This window comes from Oryctolagus cuniculus, chromosome 2 (genome assembly GCF_964237555.1).
Source record: "Oryctolagus cuniculus chromosome 2, mOryCun1.1, whole genome shotgun sequence".
NCBI lineage: Eukaryota > Metazoa > Chordata > Mammalia > Lagomorpha > Leporidae > Oryctolagus > Oryctolagus cuniculus.
Window position 1 is genome coordinate 70,323,685 of NC_091433.1, and position 23,014 is coordinate 70,346,698.

Sequence of the window (23,014 nt, forward strand, 5' to 3'; positions counted from 1 at the left end):
CTAAGAGAGAACAACTGCCAGCCCAGAATATTATATCCTGCAAAGCTATCATTTGTGAATGAAGGTGAAATAAAGACTTTTCATTGCAAACAGAAATTGAAAGAATTTGTTGCCACTCGTCCAGCCCTGCAAAAGATGCTTAAAGATGTGTTACACACAGAAACACAGAAACACGGTCATCAATATGAAAGAAGGTAAAGGAAGGAAACCAAGGAAGGAAACCTCACAGCAAAAGATCACAGGGAATTCAAAGCATATATTAGAACTTATCTTTGGCAAATGGCAGGGCAAAGTTACCACTTATCATTAGTCACTTTGAACGTGAATGGCCTGAACTGTCCAGTTAAAAGACACCAATTGGCTGATTGGGTTAAGGAACAAAACCCATCTATTTGCTGCTTACAAGAAACACATCTTTCCAACAAAGATCCATACAGACTGAAAGTGAAAGGCTGGAAAAAGATATACCATGCCAACAGAAATGAAAAAAGAGCGGGCGTAGCCATCTTAATATCGGACAACATAAACTTTACCACAAAAACTGTTAAGAGAGACAAAGAGGGACACTATATCATGATTAAGGGATCAATTCAACAGGAAGATATAACAATTATCAATGTATATGCACCTAACTACAGGGCACCAGTTTATCTAAAAGATTTATTAACGGACTTAAAGGGAGACTTAGACCCCAATACAGTAGTACTGGGGGACTTCAATACTCCACTCTCAGAAATAGACAGATCATCCGGTCAGAAGATCAACAAGGATACAGTAGATTTAAACGACACTATAGCCCAAATGGATCTAACAGATATATACAGAACTTTCAATCCTACAGCTAAAGATTTTACATTCTTCTCAGCAGTACATGGAAGCTTCTCTAGGATTGACCACATACTAGGCCATAAAGCAAGCCTCAGCAAATTCAAAAGAATTAGAATCATACCATGCAGCTTCTCAGACCATAAAGGAATGAAGTTGGAAATTACCAACTCAGGAATCCCTAGAGCATACGCAAACACATGGAGATTGAACAACATGCTCCTGAATGAACAATGGGTCATAGAAGAAATCAAAAGAGAAATCAAAAACTTTCTGGAAGTAAATGAGGATAACAGCACAACATACCAAAACTTATGGGACACAGCAAAAGCAGTGTTAAGAGGAAAGTTTATATCAATAGGTGCCTACATCAAGAAATTGGAAAGACACCAAATAGATGAGCTTTCAATTCACCTCAAGGATCTAGAAAACCTACAGCAAACCAGACCCAAATCTAGTAGGAGAAGAGAAATAATTAAAATCAGAGAAGAAATCAACAGGATTGAATCAAGAAAAACATTACAAAAAATCAGCCAAACGAAGAGCTGGTTTTTTGAAAAAATAAACAAAATTGACACCCCATTGGCCCAACTAACTAAAAAAAGAAGAGAAAAGACCCAAATCAATAAAATCAGAGATGAAAAAGGAAATGTAACAACAGACACCACAGAAATAAAAAGAATCATCAGAAATTACTACAGGGACTTGTATGCCAGCAAACAGGGAAACCTATCAGAAATGGATAGATTCCTGGACACATGCAACCTACCTAAATTGAACCAGGAAGACATCGAAGACCTAAACAGACCCATAACTGAGACAGAAATTGAAACAGTAATAAAGGCCCTCCCAACAAAGAAAAGCCCAGGACCAGATGGATTCACTGCTGAATTCTACCAGACGTTTAAAGAAGAACTAACTCCAATTCTTCTCAAACTATTCAGAACAATCGAAGAAGAGGGAGTCCTCCCAAATTCTTTCTATGAAGCCAGCATCACCTTAATTCCTAAGCCGGAAAAAGATGCAGCACTGAAAGAGAATTACAGACCAATATCCCTGATGAACATAGATGCAAAAATCCTCAATAAAATTCTCGCCAATAGAATGCAACAACACATCAGAAAGATCATCCACCCAGACCAAGTGGGATTTATCCCTGGTATGCAGGGATGGTTTAATGTGCGCAAGACAATCAATGTGATACACCACATTAACAGACTGCAGAAGAAAAACCATATGATTCTCTCAATAGATGCCGAGAAAGCATTTGATAAAATACAACACCCGTTCATGATGAAAACTCTAAGCAAACTGGGTTTGGAAGGAACATTCCTCAATACAATCAAAGCAATCTATGAAAAACCCACAGCCAACATCCTATTGAATGGGGAAAAGTTGGAAGCATTTCCACTGAGATCTGGAACCAGACAGGGATGCCCACTCTCACCACTGCTATTCAATATAGTTCTGGAGGTTCTAGCCAGAGCTATTAGGCAAGAAAAAGAAATTAAAGGGATACAAATTGGGAAGGAAGAACTCAAACTATCCCTCTTTGCAGATGACATGATTCTGTATTTAGGGGACCCAAAGAACTCTACTAAGAGACTATTGGAACTCATAGAAGAGTTTGGCAAAGTAGCAGGGTATAAAATCAATGCACAAAAATCAACAGCCTTTGTATACACAGACAATGCCATGGCTGAGGAAGAACTTCTAAGATCAATCCCATTCACAATAGCTACAAAAACAATCAAATACCTTGGAATAAACTTAACCAAGGATGTTAAAGATCTCTACGATGAAAATTACAAAACCTTAAAGAAAGAAATAGAAGAGGATACCAAGAAATGGAAAAATCTTCCATGCTCATGGATTGGAAGAATCAATATCATCAAAATGTCCATTCTCCCAAAAGCAATTTACAGATTCAATGCAATACCAATCAAGATACCGAAGACCTTCTTCTCAGATCTGGAAAAAATGGTGCTGAAATTTATATGGAGGCACAAGAGACCTCGAATAGCTAAAGCAATCTTGTACAACAAAAACAAAGCCGGAGGCATCACAATACCAGATTTCAGGACATACTACAGGGCAGTTGTAATTAAAACAGCATGGTACTGGTACAGAAACAGATGGATAGACCAATGGAACAGAATTGAAACACCAGAAATCAACCCAAACATCTACAGCCAACTTATATTTGATCAAGGATCTAAAACTAATTCCTGGAGCAAGGACAGTCTATTCAATAAATGGTGCTGGGAAAATTGGATTTCCACGTGCAGAATCATGAAGCAAGACCCCTACCTTACACCTTACACAAAAATCCACTCAACATGGATTAAAGACCTAAATCTACGACCTGACACCATCAAGTTACTAGAGAACATTGGAGAAACCCTTCAAGATATTGGCACAGGCAAAGAATTTCTGGAAAAGACCCGGGAGGCACAGGCAGTCAAAGCCAAAATCAACTATTGGGATTGCATCAAATTGAGAAGTTTCTGTACTGCAAAAGAAACAGTCAGGAGAGTGAAAAGACAACCGACAGAATGGGAAAAAATATTTGCAAACTATGCAACAGACAAAGGGTTAATAACCAGAATCTACAAAGAGATCAAGAAACTCCACAAAAACAAAACCAACAACCCACTTAAGAGATGGGCCAAGGACCTCAATAGACATTTTTCAAAAGAGGAAATCCAAATGGCCAACAGGCACATGAAAAAATGTTCAAGGTCATTGGCAATCAGGGAAATGCAAATCAAAAGCACAATGAGGTTTCACCTCACCCCGGTTAGAATGGCTCACATGCAGAAATCTACCAACAACAGATGCTGGCGAGGATGTGGGGAAAAAGGGACACTAACCCACTGTTGGTGGGAATGCAAACTGGTCAAGCCACTATGGAAGTCAGTCTGGAGATTCCTCAGAAACCTGAAGATAACCCTACCGTTGGACCCAGCCATCCCACTCCTTGGAATTTACCCAAAGGAATTTAAATTGGCAAACAAAAAAGAGGTCTGCACCCTAATGTTTATTGCAGCTCAATTCACAATAGCTAAGACCTGGAACCAACCTAAATGCCCATCAACGATAGACTGGATAAAGAAATTATGGGATATGTACTCTTTAGAATACTATACCGCAGTAAGAAACAACGAAATCCAGTCATTTGCAACAAAATGGAGGAATCTGGAACACATCATGCTGAGTGAAATAAGCCAGTCCCAAAGGGACAAATACCATATGTTCTCCCTGATCGGTGACGACTGACTGAACACCAAGAGGGAAACCTGTTGGAGTGAGGTGGACACTATGGGAAATGGTGGCTTGATCAGCATAGCCCTGACTGTTAATGAACAACTAAATACATTATCCCTCTTAGTAGTTTTTTTATCTGTTCTACTTAATATGACTGGTTTAGATCTGTAATTGATGCACAGTTATTCTTAAGTGTTGAAAATTAACTGAAATGTGATCCCTGTTGAACATGGTGGTGGGAATGGGAGAGGGAAGAGATGTATAATTTGGGACATGCTCAGGCTGACTTGCCCCAAGTGGTGGAGTTGGAAGCATACCAGGGGATTCCAATTCAATCCCATCGAGGTGGCATGTACCAATGCCATCTCACTGTTCCAGGTGATCAGTTTCAGTTCACAGTTGGTCATGGTGAAGGGACTGGGAGTCAAAGGGAGCACATAGACAAGTCTAGTACCTGCTAACGCTAACTGATGGAGTAAATAAAGGGGAGAGTGATCCAACATGGGAAGTGAGATACCCAGCAGACTCATAGAATGGCAGATGTCCTAAATAGCACTCTGGCCTCAGAATCAGCCCTAAAGGCATTCGGAGCTGGCTGAAAAGCTCATGAGAGTATTTCAGGCATGGAAAGCCAAGACACTCTGGCAAAAGATCTCTGCGAGTGAGATCCCAGTGGAAAGAACAGGCCATCAAAGAAGGAGGTACCTTTCTCTGAAGGGAGGAGAGAACCTCCACTTTGACTATGACCTTGTCTAAACAAGATAAGAGTTGGAGAACTCAGAGGGCTTCCATAGCCTTGGAAACTCATGACTGGAGCATAGGGAGATTACTGATGCCATAGACAGGAGTGTCAATTGGTAAAGTCAACAACAGGAGTCACTGTGCACTTACTCCTCATGTAGGATCTCTGTCCTTAATGTGCTGTACATTGAGATTTAATGCTATAACGAGTACTCAAACAATATATTTCACTTTGTGTTTCTATGGGGGTGCAAACTGTTGAAATCCTTACTTAATGCATACTAAACTGATCCTCTGTAAAAAAAAAAAAAAAAAAAAAAAAGAAAGAAATTATCAATTCCCAACTTGACTCTCACTGGGATTAAACATGACAATAGGTCTGCTCTGATTTCATCATCATTTAAAAAAAATCATCTATTATTTTTCACTTTATGTTTCTGTGTGGGAGCAAACTGTTGAAATCCATACTTAATGTATACTAAGCTGATCTTCTGTATATTAAGATAATCGAAAATGAATCTTGATGTGAATGGAAGGGGAGAGGGAGTGGGAAAGGGGAGGGTTGTGGGTGGGAGGGACGGTATGGGGGGAAAGCCATTGTAATCCATAAGTCGTACTTTGGAAATTTATATGCATTAAATAAAAGTTTAAAAAAAAAAAAATTCCAAAAAAAAAAAAAAAAAAAAAAAAAAAAAAAGCAACTCCCATGCATCCAGTCATAATCTCATCTCTTCCAGAATAAAAGAGCATACTTATTTATAATTTAAAAAAAAAAAAAAAAAAAAAAGAAAAATTAACTTTGCATAAAAATGATAGCTGTTTATGGTAGCATTGAATCTTTAGATTTTAAAATTTTGTATCTTCTGTGTCTTATTATTTATAATTACTTTAAAAGAACTGTAATTGTCTTTATCAAGATTTGACTCATTATAGTGATTTTAAAAATTGCTCAATCTTTGTTGTCAGATAATTTCCTTAAAATTCTGTAATATTCATGTACAAAATATTATAATTAGAAAAATAAAATCATTCTAATGTTAGTTACTGGATACATAATAAGATGTTGTGTTGTTTCTTTAGTATTCATTGAGATTGCAGATGTTCTGTGATCTATATATAGTATATTAAGTAGCTCAAGTGTGTTAATTAAATTGTTATGTTTCAATATTTCTCTTTCTTTTTTGGCTGCTCGACATATCATTTTTCTGAGAGGAATTATTATAACCTCCAGCTGCAACTACTGACCTCATGATTTTCTCCCATAATTTGATTATTGCTTGCTATACTTTAAACTTATATGGCTGAGTACATATATGATTATGCAAGACAGTATGGAACCTATTCTATTGCTTTCTTTATCATGACAAACATGTCTAATATCGATTTCTTCACAACATATTTTTGCTTTAAATGTCTTTATCATGTATTAATGGCTCTGACTGTGTTTTATTTAATTCATATAAGCATTCTTCAAAAAGTTCAGGGAAAAGTTATTATAAAATGAGGTACGGATTTCAAAATTTGCTGCACCAAAATAAACTTATTTTTAAATTCTATTTTACACAACTTTTTGAAGTACCTTGCCTTGGTATAGTATATCTTTTTCCATCCTGCAGGGATCCAGGTTGGCAGGACTGTAGCCTTCTTGGCCCTCTGGGTGGCCCTGTCAGTCATCTTGAAGCCTGTGAAATAAACAAAATTGTTAAATTGTTAAAATAATGTGCTGTTCTAATCTGAATCCTGAAATGTCCCCTTATCAGATATCTGAAATGTCAAATTTCTTGAGACAGTACAGGTGCATTCTGATTAGCCAGGGGCTCCCTTTGTCTGTAAAACCATGGGATCGTAATGTCTTGCTGCTATCCCAGACACACTTCTGTCTGTAAATCCTGGTGTGATCTTGGATTTGTCTGACTCTTTCTTTGATTTCTTGGCACTGTCTTCCTGTAGGGGCCCATTCTCTCATTCTAGGTTTTCCTGAAGCACATCATTTTATTTTCATTTACTATGTTGCCAGTATCTATCTCTTCCTTTTCCTTAATGAGAAAGCACTTCGACACTTTCATGTCCCATTGTTCACTAGCTCTGACACCCACTCCTCATTATGTTGTATTCACACTTCAGATCTGGGTAAACTGTATACATTTTCTTTCCTGACTTTATAACAAGTATTAAGAAATTACTTCTACTTTCCATATCACTTATAACCGCTACTTGCATATCTTTCTATAATGATAAATGTTGAAATTTTTTTCCAATACTTTGAACATATCATTCAATGTTTGTCTTTTAATTTTCTTTCTTTCTTTATTTGTTTTTTTTTTTTATTTTTTAAAAGATTTATTTTTATTTTATTTATTTGAAAGGCAGAATTACAGAGAGAGGTAGAGACAGAGAGAGAGGTCTTCCATCTGCTGGTTCACTTCCCAGCCACAACGGACTGAGCTGTGCTGATCTGAAGCCAGAAACCAGAAGCTTCTTCCAGGTCTTCTGTGTGGGTGCAGGGGTCCAAGAACCTGCGCCATCTTCTACTGCTTTCCCAGGCCATAGCAGAGAGCTGGATCGGAAGAGGAGCAGCTGGGACTAGAATCGGCACCTATATGGGATGCTGGTGCTTCAGGCCAGGGCTTTAACCCACTGTGCCACAGCGCCAGCCCCTTTCTTTCTTTATGTGAAATGTAGAGAAACAGAGTGACACAGACAAAGATGTCCTATGTGCTATTTTCACTGTCCAGATGGCACAGCAGCTGTGGCAGAGCCAGCCCAAAAGTCAGGAGTCCAGACTTCAATCTGGGACTCTGTCGTGAGTGGCTGCCTCCTGTCATCTCCCAGGATATTCATCAGCAGGAAGCTAGAATAAGGAGAGCTGGGACCTGAACCCAGACAGTATCATATGAATGCAAGATTCCTAAATGGCATCTTAACCACTGTGCAAAATGCTGGTCTCCATGTACTTGTTTTTGTATTTTATAATTAATATAAAGAGAACAAATTTCATACATTCCGTAGATACAGTTCCAAGAAGACAAATAACCTTTGCTCCCCGCTCCCCAATTTTCTCCCCTTCCTCCCATCTCTTTATTGCTTTTTTTCAAAGAAATAATTTTAATTCACTCTGTATTCACAGACTTAATTCACTACTAGCCATAATATTCAACATGTAAAATGTAGTAAAACCACAGTTCGACAGGAGAATAAACAGTGGCTAAAAATGACAATCATATCATAAAATGTCCATTTCATTCCTATATAATTTTTGTATTGTATATTAACTGCCACATCTTTTAAAAAATTTGTCTGCCAGAGAAAATTTTCATTATGACCTTAAAATTAATGGACTGTTTTGTTGGATAGAAAATTGAGGGCTAAAATGATTTTCCTTCCAAAGTACAGAAGTATTTTCCCATTATTTTTCTCCATTAAATTTGTTGGTTTGCTCATTTTCGGGTGACCTTTTCTTTATGTTTGGAAGCCTCCTGGAGATTGTTGTTGTGTGTGATATTCTTATTTTTTCCTAAAACGTATCTAGATGTTCATTTTTCCCCTTTCAGTTTTTCTGTGAGATCTTTTGCTTGAGATCATCTATCTTTAGTTCTGGAAAAATTGCTTTCATTATTTTTAATATATTTTCTCAGCTTCATTTCGCCCTCGTTTTACAGACTCTTTTATTCTGGATTCTAGCACATTTATTTCCAGTCTTTTATTTTTCTTAGCTTTTTGTCATATTCCTTTATTGCTGCACTCTGTGGAGTTTCTAAATTTAAATTTTATTGTGCTAATCTATTTATTGGCTATGTCTCTCCCACTATTTATTTGGACCACTGTGTCATTCATTTCAATTATTATATTTTTTCTACTTAATATTTTTTACTTTGATTTTGTGGTATTTTGTCCTAATTTTATATTGCTATTATTTTCCCTGTATCTGTACCTACACTTATCATGTTTAGTCTCTTGGTCCATCTATCTCTATAATTATATTTTTGAGGCATATATGGTAAAAAGGCCTGGATCTTGGACTTTTTCTGCTTCTAAGTACTTTCATTCTATGGTCATTTCATGTAGTTTCATTTCTGTTAGTGTACTTTTTATTTGATCTCTTATTAGAACCTCTTATTGAGTTCTAGACTCAGGCATTCAATTGCCCACTTGAGATCTCTACTAAGCTGTATAATAGCCATCTTCAATTTAAATGTCCCAAACTGATATCCATGGGCTCTCTACACATACCAGGTCAGATGGTCTAAGACTCCATCTTTTTCTTGGATTATTGCAATAACCTCTTTGTCAGTCTTATATAGACTCTTTTCTTTTAAACACAGCAGGCATAATGATCCTGCTAACATACAAACCAGCTCATGTCAGCATTCTGCTGGAAACACTCTAATAGCTTTCTAATTCCCAGTAATAGTCAAAGCTTCACTGTGACCTGTGGAGTCCTGTGTAACAACCACTCGTTCCCCTGGTATTCCTGACTCAACTCTGAATCATCTTCTGCTTCTGTCTTGCTCATTCTTTTCAGCCCCCTTTGAACTGCTTTGTTCTTCCTTAAACATGCAAGACTTCGTTCAGGTCTTTCCTCAAAAGTCACCTCTTCCATGAGTTCCTTTTCCTTACCACCTCCATCTAAAATGTCACAAACATTGTAGGCCATTTTTATCCCCTCCCCCCGATTCAGTTTTTTTTCTCAGCAATCATCACTATCTAATGTTATATATACTCATTTAACTTATCTTTCAATTGATGTATCATTTACATTCATAAAAATCTCCCTTTTCAGTGTATGGTTTACAAGTTTTGGCAGATCTGCCGAGCATTAACAATAGTAGGAGCACCATTGCAATCAAGATAAAACGTTTCCATAAAAAAAAAAAAAAAAACTTCCTCAGTGTCTTTTTAGAGTTAACTCTTCATGAATCCCAACTTCTGGAAACCACTTGTCAGTTCTCCTTCCATATAATTTTACCTTTACCAGAATGATGTTTTTAAATGGCATCACACAGGGGCTGGCGTGGTGTAGCAGGCAAAGCTGCCACCTGTGACACCATCACTCTCTATGGGCACCAGTTAGTGTCTCAGCTATTCCACTTCCATTTCAGCTCCCTGCTAGTGGCCTGTGAGAAGCAGCAGAAGATGACCCAATTGTTTGAGCCACTGCCACACACGAGAGACCTGGATGAAGCTCCTGGCTTGAGTCTGGCCCAGTGCTGGCCATTGTGGCTATCTGGGGAAGAACATTGGATGGAAGATGTCTTTCTCTGTCTTTGTCTCTCCACTTCTCTCTGTAACTATGACTTTCAAAATAAATAGAGAGATAAATGGCCAAATATAGTATACCATTTCTCATTTTGGCTTCTTTCACATAGCAAAATACATTTAAGATCAACCCAAGCATTTTGTGTTTCTGTTCATTCTTTATTTCTGTGTATCTTCTATTTTGTGGATATATTATCACAGTTTACTTATTCACTCTTCTTTAGTTGAGGAACATTGACATCGTTTATAATTTTCAGTGATTATGAAAAAAAGTCATTGAAAACATTTTTATGTAGTTATCTATGTGAGCAGAGGTTTTAATTATTTTTGGAGAAATACCAATGTGTAGGATCACATTATTATATGGCAAGTACATATTTAACTTTAAGAAATAATCAGATTTTTCTCAAAATGGTTGCAACATATTGTATTTACATCAACAATATGTAACAGTTCCAGTTGTTCTGCATCTTCATCAACAATTGATATTATGAATGTTTCTTTATTTATTTTTGAAGTCTTTTTATTTGAAAGTCAAGATTACAGAGAGAGAGGGAGAGATGAAGATAGAGCGTGTGTTCCCAGATGGCCACAAAGGCCATGGTTGGGCCAGGCTGCAGCCAAGAGCCACTAGCTTTATCTGGGTATCCCACAGGGGTGACGGTGGGCCCAAGTACCTCTGCCCTTTTTTGCTACTTTTACTAGGCCATTAGCAGGGAGCTGGATCAGCAGTGAAGCAACTGGGACATGAACCAGTGTTCAGTACGGGATGCTGGTGTCGCAGGCAGCAGTTTTACCACTACGCCACAATGCCGGCCCCTGAAGTGTTATTTTTTAAACCACTCTAATTGCTGTTTAGTAGTATCTTATTGTTTTAAGTCTTATTTCTGTAACCAATTATGACATTGAGCATCATTTCCTGAGTTTATTTTTTGGCATTGAAAAATCTGCGCTGATATCAATGTCCAAAGAGTTTTTGCATTTTTGTAATTACAATTTTTCTTTTCCTATTAAGTTTTGAGAGATAGTCATATATTCTGAATGCAGGTTCTTTATGAAAGAAATGATTTCAAAATATTATTTCCCATTCTGTAGCTTGTGCTTTTATTTATTTATTATTTTTAAAAACATTTATTTATTTATTTGAAAGAGTTACACAGAGAGAGAAGAAGAGGCAGAGAGAGGTGTCTTCCATCTGCTGGTTCATTCCCCAATTGGCTGCAATGGCTGGAGCGGTGCCGATCTGAAGCCAGGAGCCAGGAGCTTCTTCTGAGTCTCCCACATGGGTGCAGGGGCCCAAGGACTTGGGCCATCTTCTACTGCTTTCTCAGGCCATAGCAGAAAGCTGGATCAGAAGTGGAGCAGCCAGGACTCGAACAGGCCCCCATATGGGATGCTGGCACTGCAGAGCTATGCCATAGCTCTGGCCCCTTTATTTATTCTTTTAATAGTATTTTTTTTTAAAAACAAAGGTTCTTAATTTTGATGTCTATGACAGCTTGCAGGTGGTGGTTCTATCTCCTGTACCCAAACTCTGGCCCCTGGCCATATTTCTTGATAAAATTTGTTGAATATTGCCCAATTGCTCACTAATATTTGATTGTGAATTTATAAACCCAAAGGACAGTAAAAGATTATATGTGAACATTTTAATATAATGACCTTGAATCTATTTATCATTGGAAGTGAATTTTAAATATGATTATAATTAATCATTGGTCACAGAGAACAGGTGAAGAGGTTCTTCACAGTCACATATTGAAGTACTTTTCTTAGTAACCACTATTTTTTATAATACTAATAGCACAAAACTGATGTTCTATAGCAAAAAGTAAGATAAAATCAACGTTCTTTTGGAATTTGAAGGAGGTATTCTGAAATAATAATCACCAATGAACCAGGGGAAGATGATGCAGTAGATCAGAGATGCATTGTGATTTGAATAATTACTGAAAATTATAATTCTTACTCTATAAGTGATACTCCTGGACACAAGGGAAGAGTGCAGCTAGAAACAATTGATTTGTGGTTTGCATGTGGTCACGAGCCCTAATGGTCTTTTTTTTTTTTTTTTGTATGTTTTGTTTTATAACCAGAGTTGAATGGCTACCCTGAGTCAATTTCTGAAGGTGAGATGAAAGTTTATTGGGTTTTGGTTTTGTGGCAGATGCTGATGCTAGTAGCCAACATGCAGGGTAATAAACCACCCTGACATTTGTATCACATCTATGTGTATATGGGGAAGGAGATTGTTCTACAGTCTCAGAGCCTTAGGGTGTGACATATTAGAGTGTTTTTTATAATGAGCAGTTACATATTTTTCACCAGAAAGGGCAAATAGAAATTTTCTTGGAAATATTTTTCTGGAAGCCTGCAAACTAAAATTAAAATCCCTTAGGGCAAAGTAACATAATAACTTTCCTCCCAAATGCAGACCTGGTTAAATTGCTAGTCCTGTGTATTTTTTTTTAAAGATTTATTTATTTATTTGAAAGTCAGAGTTACACAGAGAGAGGAGAGGCAGAGAGAGAGAGAGAGAGAGAGAGAGAGGTCTTCTATCCGATGGTTCACTCCCCAATTGGCCGCAACGGCCAGAGCTGCACTGATCCAAAGCCAGGAGCCAGGAGCTTCTTCCAGGTCTCTCAAGTGGGAGCAGAGGCCCAAAGACTTGGGCCATCTTCCACTGCCATCCCAGGCCATTGCAGAGAGCTGCATCGGAAGTGGAGCAGCCATGTCTCGAACCTGTGCCCATATGGGATGCTGGCACTGCAGGCCAGGGCGTTAACCTGTTGCACCACAGTGCTGGCCCCAGTCCTATGAATTTTTAAAAGTTTATTTATTTATTTTTATTCATTTGAATAGCAGAGAGAGAGAGAGAGAGAGAGAGATCTCATTCTTCTATTGGTTTACTCCTCAAATGCCCACAATGGCCAGGCCTACAGCAGGCCAAAGTCAGAAACAGGAAGTCAATCCAGTCTCTTTTGTGGGTGAAAGGAACCCAACTATAGTTATCAATGTCGCCTCCCAGGTCTGCGTTAGCAAGAAGCTGCAATCAAGGTTCAGGGCCAGGAGTCAACTCCAGGTTCCCCAGTGTGGGATGTGGGCACCCTTTCCACTAGGCCAAATGTCTGCCCCAGTCAAGTTTTAAAAAAAATAATAAAGGAAAAGATAAAATCATACTTTATTTTTTCTTGATCACCACTCTAATACTCTACTCTTAAGCTAAACTATGAAGAAAGATGTTTAGGAATTGAGATTAGTGAGATATTCAGAGGGCAGAGTGAAGATATGTACATAATTTTTTACATAATTCTTTATATTTTCAGTTTTTGCTTCATCATTTTGTGTTTGGAAACCTGAAATATAATTTGTTATGGATTTCTTTCATAATGTATGTTCTAAATTTAAGTGTTATATTTATAGGCATAAATAATAATTAGATATTTTCAATTTATTCAACAGCTTTTTTAAAACTTTTATTTAATAAATATAAATTTCCAAAGTACAGCTTTTGGATTACAGTGGCTTTTCCCCCCCATAATTTCCCTCCTACCCGCAATCCTCCCATCTCCCGCTCCCTCTCCCATTCCATTCACATCAAGATTCATTTTCAATTATCTTTATATACAGAAGATCAATTTAGTACATATTAAGTAAAGATTTCAACAGTTTGCACCCACACAGAAACACGAAGTGTAAAGTACTGTTTGAGTATTAGTTATAGCATTAAATCGCAATGTATAGCACATTAAGGACAGAGATCCTACATGGGGAGTAAGTGCACAGTGACTCCTGTTGTTGACTTAACAAATTGACACTCTTGTTTATGGCATCAGTAATCACCCTAGGCTCTTGTCATGCAACAGCTTTTTTTTGGTTATGATGTCAGACGGCCCATTAGAACATGAATCTCTTTCAAGGAACAGACAGGTAAATGGGTAGATAAGGCACAGGCATCAACTCAAATGCAATGTGAAAGGTGAGAAATGTTATAAGAGAGATCTACACACAGAGCTTTGGGCAGAAGAATTGAGGGGGGCAATTGAAAAACTCTGGGGATGACATAATATGCTTGTTCAGTTCAATTTTATTTCCCCCTACCTTAAAGGAAAGACAACAAACAAACTGCCCTATCAACTGTTATCCCAGAAGAAACCATAAATGTCTTTGGGGAAAAACTACTTCCTGGTAAAATACCACTAACTCTTTTTTATTTATAGAAATTGTGCCATTCGTTTGCAAAAAAGATGTAGAGGATATGTATAACAGAAAATAGAAAAAAGTTTGCTGGTAAGCGTAGACATTATATCTGCTAGAAAGTAGTTTGCTTAGTGAACAGTCATTGCCTTTCTCACTGCTTAAAAATTCAAATGATACAGGCCGGCGCTGCGGCTCAATGGGCTAATTCTCCACCTTGCGGAGCCGGCACACCAGGTTCTAGTCCCGGTCGGGGCGCCGGATTCTGTCCCGGTTGCCCCTCTTCCAGGCCAGCTCTCTGCCATGGCCAGGGAGTGCAGTGGAGGATGGCCCAAGTGCTTGGGCCCTGCACCCCATGGGAGACTAGGAGAAGCACCTGGCTCCTGCCTTCGGATCAGCACGGTGCGCTGGCCGCAGCGCGCCGGCCGCGGCGGCCATTGGAGGGTGAACCAACGGCAAAGGAAGACCTTTCTCTCTGTCTCTCTCTCTCACTGTCCACTCTGCCTGTCAAAAAAAAAAAAAAAAATTCAAATGATACAGAAGTATTTCAAAAGTATTTAAAAAATCTGAAATGATGACGATTAGCCAGGCAACAACAAATCTGTGTATGCTTTCCTTGTCCGTTGAAAGCATCATTAGAGTCTCTCACTAATGAAGATTGTGGCATCCATATTCAGGCTTATCACCTGCTCCTACTATGAGCAAATAAGAACACTTAGAAATGAACAGTTGGTACATGGTAATGTTCAATCAGAGTGAGATGAAGTGATGAGGTGCCGAGTTATCTAATTGGGCAACTCTGGGGTTGACTGTTTAACAAGTTTTTTTTTTTTTTTTTTTTTCCCTCTGTGGGTTAACAAATTAATTGGACAGAGAAAAGTACACATTTAGCCACCACAAATGTGTATGGGATGCAAAGCCTGCTTCCTTCTGACACCTGCCTTATCTCTCTTTCTTTTTTCTTGCAGTGGGGAACTAGGCACCATCGCATGATCAGCCTGGGTTGTCTTCCTTCTGCTACACCTTGGTCAAGTTGTTCCCTGTCCCTGGAGTACTCTCATTTACCTTCTTCATCCTTTGCATGTCAGATGTCCCCTGAACAGCCCGTATACACGTTGCTGTCTGTAGCCAGTTCTACTTCCACTCCACTCATTAATTAAACAGTTACTAAGCACCGGGCAGACTTCAGGTGGTATTCAAGGCGCTGAGCCTGCAATTGTTAGCATCAGGTTTGTTTCGCTTCTGGGGTCTCTGGGCCTACTGAGGGCCAGGACTGGGTAGGATGCCAGCCACTCAATCCCTCGCCTGTTTCCAGGCATTCCTATGAGAACTTTGACACAAGTTCATGTGTTTAATTCTCAATGCAGCCCCCTAGGTGGGTGCCATTGCCTGTGTGTAACGCACCAGGAATTGTAGCAGGAAGCAGCTCTGCTACATGCCAACAGTTTGCCAGACAAAGCCATGCTGGCTCTTTAGGAGGCCCCGGTCCTTTCAGTCTCCCAGGTACTGGGTTCACATTTGCTCAGTACTGAGTCCTTCTGATCGTTCTGTACTGCCTCTTACCAGTGCGACAAACATTCCCCCTAGGCTAACAAGGAGTCTTGTGGAACTGCTGATCTGCTGGCACACTTACCTTGGGCCAGTCAGTACTACTGAGCTCCCTCCCACTTAACCTAAGTGTCACCTTACGCTTTACTGCACTCCACGACCTGGCCCCTCTGGCTTCCTGTTTCCCTGTAGCACACTGACAACAGGCGTTGATTTTAAATGAGCTCTTCAACAAGTATTTATGGAGATCTGCTATAGGCACAGAATCATTCTAGGTGTCAGGGATAGGTAGTAGTAAAAGATAAGCAACTCTTTCTCTAGCATATAAATTGGTAGGCAAGACTTAAATCCAGACAATTTTGTGCCTCATTGCTCTGGGTAATGCTCATAATTACTGGGTCAAAGATAAAACTTGCTGGATTGCACCTATCATAGTAATAAAAACTAACATTCTGTGTACTATAAATCAGTTTCTTTGCTAAGGAGTTTCTATGTAGTAATTTAATCTGCTCTTGGTTCCCTAAGGAAGATTCTGTTGTGATTCCATTTTACAGACAAGAGAACTGAGGCTGAGAGTGGTTCAAGGGCAAGTAAGAAGGACAGGATTTGGGGTTTCTTTTCAGGCATTCTGCTCCTATCTCATTTGCCTGGTAAATGTCTTTCAGGGCAGCAAGAGAAGGGAAGGGCTGAGCTGTGGACAGAGAAATGGCCAGAATGAATTCCTCCATACTTGCAGGGGAGACAGGTTTCTGAGCACCCTGTTTTCTCAGGCTGCCGTGGTAAGTTAATGGACCTCACAAAGAAAGTGTGCCTAGGAAGGCTGGACCACAGCAGCGTGTCAGCATTGAGTGAAGCTCTCATTTGTCACATGTGGCACACAGAGAAAGAGATAGAATCATCAGAGTTCACGCATCCTTACCTTGAATCACGCAATGGTCAAGAGTGAACAGTGGGGGCCGGTGCCGTGGCTCACTTGGTTAATCCTCTACCTGTGGCGCTGGCATCCTGTATGGGTGCCGGGTTCTAGTCCTGGTTGCTCCTCTTCCAGTCCAGCTCTCTGCTGTGGCCTGGGAAGGCAGTGGAGGATGGCCCAAGTGCTTGGGCCCCTGCACCACCATGGGAGACCAGGAGGAACTACCTGGCTCCTGGCTTCGGAACGGTGCAGCGCTGACCATAGCAGCCATTTGGGGAATGAACCAACGGAAGGAAGACCTTTCTCTCTGTCTCCCTCTCTCACTGTCTATGACTCTACCTGTCAAATAAAAAAAAAATAAGAGTGAACAGTGAGGCTTCAGAATAATCGGCCTTTGCCATTTGGGAGGTCACAACTGGGTTCTAATATAATCTTCCAAAGAAGATTTTCCCTTAGCATACTTAATTTTCTATCAGTCCAATAGAGTGGAATCTCAGAATGACATTTGCTTTCATTCAAGGAAGTGAAATGGTCATGTCTTGCACATTTAAACTTATGGTTTGAGATCCGTAGCTACTACACAGTAATTGTTGATGAGTACACATTCTAGGTCATGGGCTGAGCTACATGTAGGATGCACATGGTGCATTTAATGAAGTCTACATAAGAATGAGCAAAACTTACAGTAAACAGATATATAATTTAAGAAATTATGAAAACTATTTGTAAGAGTCTAGAGTACTCTGAGAGGGAGTTTGAGAGGGGCCAGAGAAAAATCTTTCCAGATTCAATGATGTGCAAAGCTTGAATATTAGTTACAGAGGGGCATAAGATTGGGAGGAGAGGTTCTGAGCTTAGATAGCAGGACAGGTAAAGAGGAGGAAACCATCCTAGGACTGAAACGATATTTGACCAGCTGAACACAGTAAAGGAAGGAAGGTTGCTATATGGTGTGAGCTGAAGATGAGGTAGGCGCAAGAGACGGAAGAACTTCATGGGCCACACTAAGATGTACACTTTAATGTGATTTGAAATGGGTAAATTTTGAGGACTTTACAGAATGGAAAGGGCACAAATTTTCTTTTTAAAACATTCTTGGCATGGAGATTGGAAATGGTGAGGCCAGTTGAGAGGCTGTTGCTTCAATAGTGGGAGGAGATGAAGGAGGCTTACACTGGGATGGTGGTGATGGAGAGCTGGATGCATCTGGAGTTTACTTTGGAGGTATGATTGATACAACTTGGGGAAGAGCAGAGTGCAGATAGTGATGGAGAAGACATCAAAGAAATTTCCAGATATTTTTTTTAACTTTTATTTAATGAATATAAATTTCCAAAGTACAGCTTATGGATTACAATGGCTTCCCCCCCATACCGTCCCTCCCACCCGCAACCCTCCCCTTTCCCATTCCCTCTCCCCTTCCATTCACATCAAGCTTCATTTTCGATTCTCTTTATATACAGAAGATCAGTTTAGTATACATTAAGTAAAGATTTCAACAGTTTGCTCCCATGCAGAAACATAAAGTAAAAAATAATAGATGATTTTTTAAATGATGATGAAATCAGATCAGACCTATTGTCATGTTTAATTCCAGTGAGAGTAAAGTTGGGGATTGATAATTTCTTTTCTTTTTTTTTTTTTTTGTTTTTACAGAAGATCAGTTTAGTATACATTAAGTAAAGATTTCACCAGTTTGCATCCCCATAGAAACACAAAGTGAAATATACTGTTTGAGTACTCGTTATAGCATTAAATCTCAATGTACAGCACATTAAGGGCAGAGATTCTACATGAGGAATAAGTGCACAGTGACTCCTGTGGTTGACTTAACCAATTGACACTCCTGTTTATGGCATCAGTAATCTCCCTATGCTCCAGTCATGAGTTTCCAAGGCTATGGAAGCCCCTTGAGTTCTCCGACTCTTACCTTGTTTAGACAAGGTCATAGTCAAAGTGGAGGTTCTCTCCTCCCTTCAGAGAAAGGTAGCTCCTTCTTTGAAGACGTGTTCTTTCCACTGGAATCTCACTCACAGAGATCTTTCATTTAGTTTTTTTTTTTTTTTTGCCAGAGTGTCTTGGCTTTCCATGCCTGAAATACTCTCATGGGCTTTTTGGCCAGATCGGAATGCCTTTAGGGCTGATTCTGAGGCCAGAGTGCTGTTTAGGACATCTGCCATTCTATGAGTCTGCTGTGTATCTCGCTTCCCATGTTGGATCACTCTCCCCTTTATTTATTCTATCGGTTAGCATTAGCAGGTACTAGACTTGTTTATGTGCTCCCTTTGACTCTTAGTCCTATCGTTATGATCAATTGTGAACTGAAATTGATCACTTGGACTAGTGAGATGGCATTGGTACATGCCACCTTGATGGGATTGAATTGGAATCCCCTAGTATGTTTCTAACTCTACCATTTGGGGCAAGTCCGATTGAGCATGTCCCAAATTGTACATCTCTTCCCTCTCTTATTCCCACTCTTATGTTTACCAGGGATCACATTTCAGTTAAAAGAAATTTCCAGATCTTATATGAAAAACTGGGAAGGCAGAGTTGACTTTCTGGAGATGAAATTTAGATTTAGGAACAGGATCAGATGTGGACATGCTCAATTTAATAATGTGTGAATGATCCAAGAAGACAATAACTCTGAATATCTGGTACTAATTATTTGTCAAACTAAAGTCCAAACTTAATTTTGTACGTAAAATAGCTCTTTTGTGCTTGTCTAAATTAGGAGATATATGAAGGCCAACCTCATATTTTCTGATTCTAGCATGAGATATTGATGCAATCAACTGAAATGAATGCAAATAAAATTCACAAAACTTCCAGAAGTTCCACCATGGCAGATATGCCACTGCAGAATAGTATTTATATTATTCCACAGAGCTAGCCCAAGATAGATTTGAAACCTAAGCCTTCAAATAAGAATAATTTACAAGTCAACAACAGGAGTCACTGTGCACTTACTCCTCATGTAGGATCTCTGTCCTTAATGTGCTGTACATTGTGATTTAATGCTATAACGAGTACTCAAACAATATTTTTCACTTTGTGTTTCTATGTGGGTGCAAACTGTTGAACTCTTTACTTAATGTATACTAAACTGATCTTCTGTATATAAGAAAATTGAAAATGAATCTTGATAAGAATGGAAGGGGAGAGAGAGCGGGAGATGGGAGGGTTGCGGGTGGGAAGGAAGTCATTGGGTGGGGGGGAAGCCAATGTAATCCATAAGCTGTACTTTAGAAATATATATTCATTAAATAAAAGTTAAAAAAGAATAATTTACAGACTATAGAGAAAGAAAGTAAGTTATTCACTATCTGGTCATGTGACTCTATTCTGCTTCACCCTCAAACTAATAACATTTAGTAGAAAGTACACAAATTGAGGTTTTCAAATAAATATTCACAGAATGGTGAGGTCTATACAAATTGATTTGAATGGTAAAGCCACAAGCTGAGTCTTATTTATGATGTTCAGAGACTTTTGCCAGGAGACAGAGGGAGGGCAATCCCCTGGTTGATGACCAGTGATGACTTTTTCAACCCTTCCATCTCAGGCACCATGGTCATTTTTGCTGTAAGAATTCCTATTGTTCCTCTGTGTGCTACGTATTTGCTCACCTTTCTCAGTCTTCCAAATTTTGTGTTAAATGCTGCGACCAAATGAGAACGCTAGTACCTTGGCTTTCATTGTCCCACACCATTTCTGTAGCCTAATCAAAATGTGATATTTTTTCCCAAGACATCACCATATTTCTCTCTCATCATGACACCTAATTTGAAGGTGGCAGACTGGAAGATGCACTGTCCTGTGACGAATGTGTAAGCCATGAATTGATCTTTGCTCTACACACAGCAATATGCAAGCAAGTATCTTGCAACTTACCATAAATCATGTTTTACTTCTCTGCTCATAGACTTTCTGAGAGCTGAAAGGCAATGTGGAGATGGATGGGGGTCAGTTCCTCACTGTCATCCATGATGCTGGTAATTTATGGGTAATATACAACACCTGTGAGTTATGATGTCTTTTGTTTGCTTGAGTTGTCCTATGCTGAGGACTGCAATACCTACATCGTAACATTTGACTGTTTACTATCAAGTACTACAAAAATACCTAAGTCATAAAAGCCTGGCATTATACCTATGAGCTGTAAGATTTTTTTCCAGTCAAAAAGACATTTCTTCTTTGGCATGGTGCCCCAGAGCTTATACACAAGAAAGCTACAGAGTAGCAATATAAGCAAGCCTGTTGGAAGCAGGATGGAATCCTCATTTCATGGTCATCAAGAGAACTGAGACAGACATAATTACAATAACAAGGACTCACTTCCAATAAGTCTTTCAAAAATGGAGTAGTGCTAACTATGCCCCAGCTCCTCAAAAACAAATTTAAAGAAAATGCTAACAGGAGGTATTGTGCTTATATTGTTATGAAAAAATCTACTTTTTAAAAAGGAAGAAGAGATAAGTACCTTGCTGTTTGACAAATCTCATATAGGGGCCAGTGCTGTGGTATAGTGGGCTAAGTCTCTGCCTGAGGCGCTAGAATCCCATGTGGGCCCTGGTTTGTGTCTTGGCTGCCTCTCTTCCGATTCAGCTCTCTGCTATGGCTTGGGAAAGCAACAGAAGATGGCCTAAGTGCATGGGTACGTGCACTAATGTGTTCTTACTTCCTGGCTTTGGATTGGCCCAGCTGCAGCCATTGTGGTCATTTGGGGAGTGAACCAGCAAATAGAAGACATTTTTCTCTGTAGCTCCCTCTCTCTTTCTGTAACTCTACTTCTCAAATAAATAAATAAAATCTTTAAAAAAATCTCACATGAAAATTTGTTCTTCTCATGTTAATTTTTTAAAAAATGTTTACTTATTTATTGTAAAGGCAGAGTTACAGAGAAAGAGGAAGAGACTGAGAGAGAAATCTTCCATCCATTGGTTCACTCCCCAAATGGCTACAATGGCCAGGTGCTGGGCCAGGCTGAGGCCAGAAGCCAGATGCTTCTTCTGGGTCTCCTACACAGATGCAGGGGACCAAGTTTTTGGACCATCTTTCACTGCTTTTCCAGGTGCTTCAGCAGGAAGCTGTATTGGAAGTGGAGCATCTGGGACCCAAATCAGTGCCCGTATGTGATGCTGGCATTGCAGGAGGTGACTTAATCCATTACACCACAATGCCTGACCGTATCATAGTAATTTAATGTGCAGAAGAAAATGCAGTGTTAGTGCACTGCCATTATTATTATTAATTAATACTAATAAAATATAACACTCCCCCCAATTTTCAAGTTACACTTCAATGTTAAGTTTGGTACTTTCTGCAGTTTTTGTAACCATTAGTAAAAATATGGCAATGTTTAATCACTCACCTAAGAAAAGAAACACAGATCTACAACATTAGGATATAATGGATTAGGTAAGAGTAGAAGGTTAAATTATTTATCAGTGATTAACAAGAAGGAATAGTGATATGCCTTAAGAAAATGTTGGAAGTTCCTTTTCCTACCTGTCTAGTCATCTTCTCTGGCAAGCATAGCCATTTCTTCCTTTTTGCTATGAATGTACCTGGCACATGCATTTATTTTATTATATTGTGATGTAATTGTTGGCTTAGACATTTGTTTTTCTATTAATATAAGTTCTGAATGAATTAGGAAAAGTTGAGATAGATAAGTATATATATATATATGGAATGTCATCTTAGCATTCTTTAAAATTTAACTGAAGACTTTTAATATGGTAAGCATCCAATTTTTAATCAAAAAGTGAGGAGATAAATGAATGGTACAGAGAGAAAGGCAAGGGCAGGCATCTGGTGAGGTGAAGGCACTGTGGGGTGATCACCTCCATATCAGAGTCTCAGCTGCACTTCTAACTCCAGTTTTCTGCTAATACACATGCTGGGAGGCTGCAGGTGATGGCAAAAGCACTTGGCTCTTTGCCACCCATGTTGGAGAACTAGATTAAATTCTCAGCTTCTGGTTTTGGCCTGCCTAGCTGTTGTAAAATTTTGGGGGAGTGAACCAGCAGATGGGAGCTATCTATCTCTATGCCTTTCAATTAATTAATTAATTACAACAGGATTTAGTTTTTAAAAAGGTAATAGAAATATATTACTTAGAGAACAAAACTTAGGTCCATAAATATGATTATCGGTGTTTCCTAGTTTCATATAATTTAATACATTCAAAATAGAAACCACATAAGGTATTGCATGGCCTTTTATAAATACATATTACAATGTACATGTTAAAAACTA

The 23,014-nt window shown here is 39.0% G+C and overlaps 1 long non-coding RNA gene across 2 annotated transcripts in view; it reads right to left on the reverse strand.

Moving 5' to 3' along the window:
* LOC127487606 (uncharacterized) overlaps nucleotides 1-23,014 on the reverse strand; it is a 78,020-nt gene that overhangs the window by 31,241 nt on the left and 23,765 nt on the right. For both annotated transcript variants that reach the window (XR_011386869.1, XR_011386868.1), the window contains exon 4: nucleotides 6,413-6,515. This is a non-coding gene — a long non-coding RNA (uncharacterized lncRNA). The remainder of the gene's footprint in view (nucleotides 1-6,412; nucleotides 6,516-23,014) is intronic.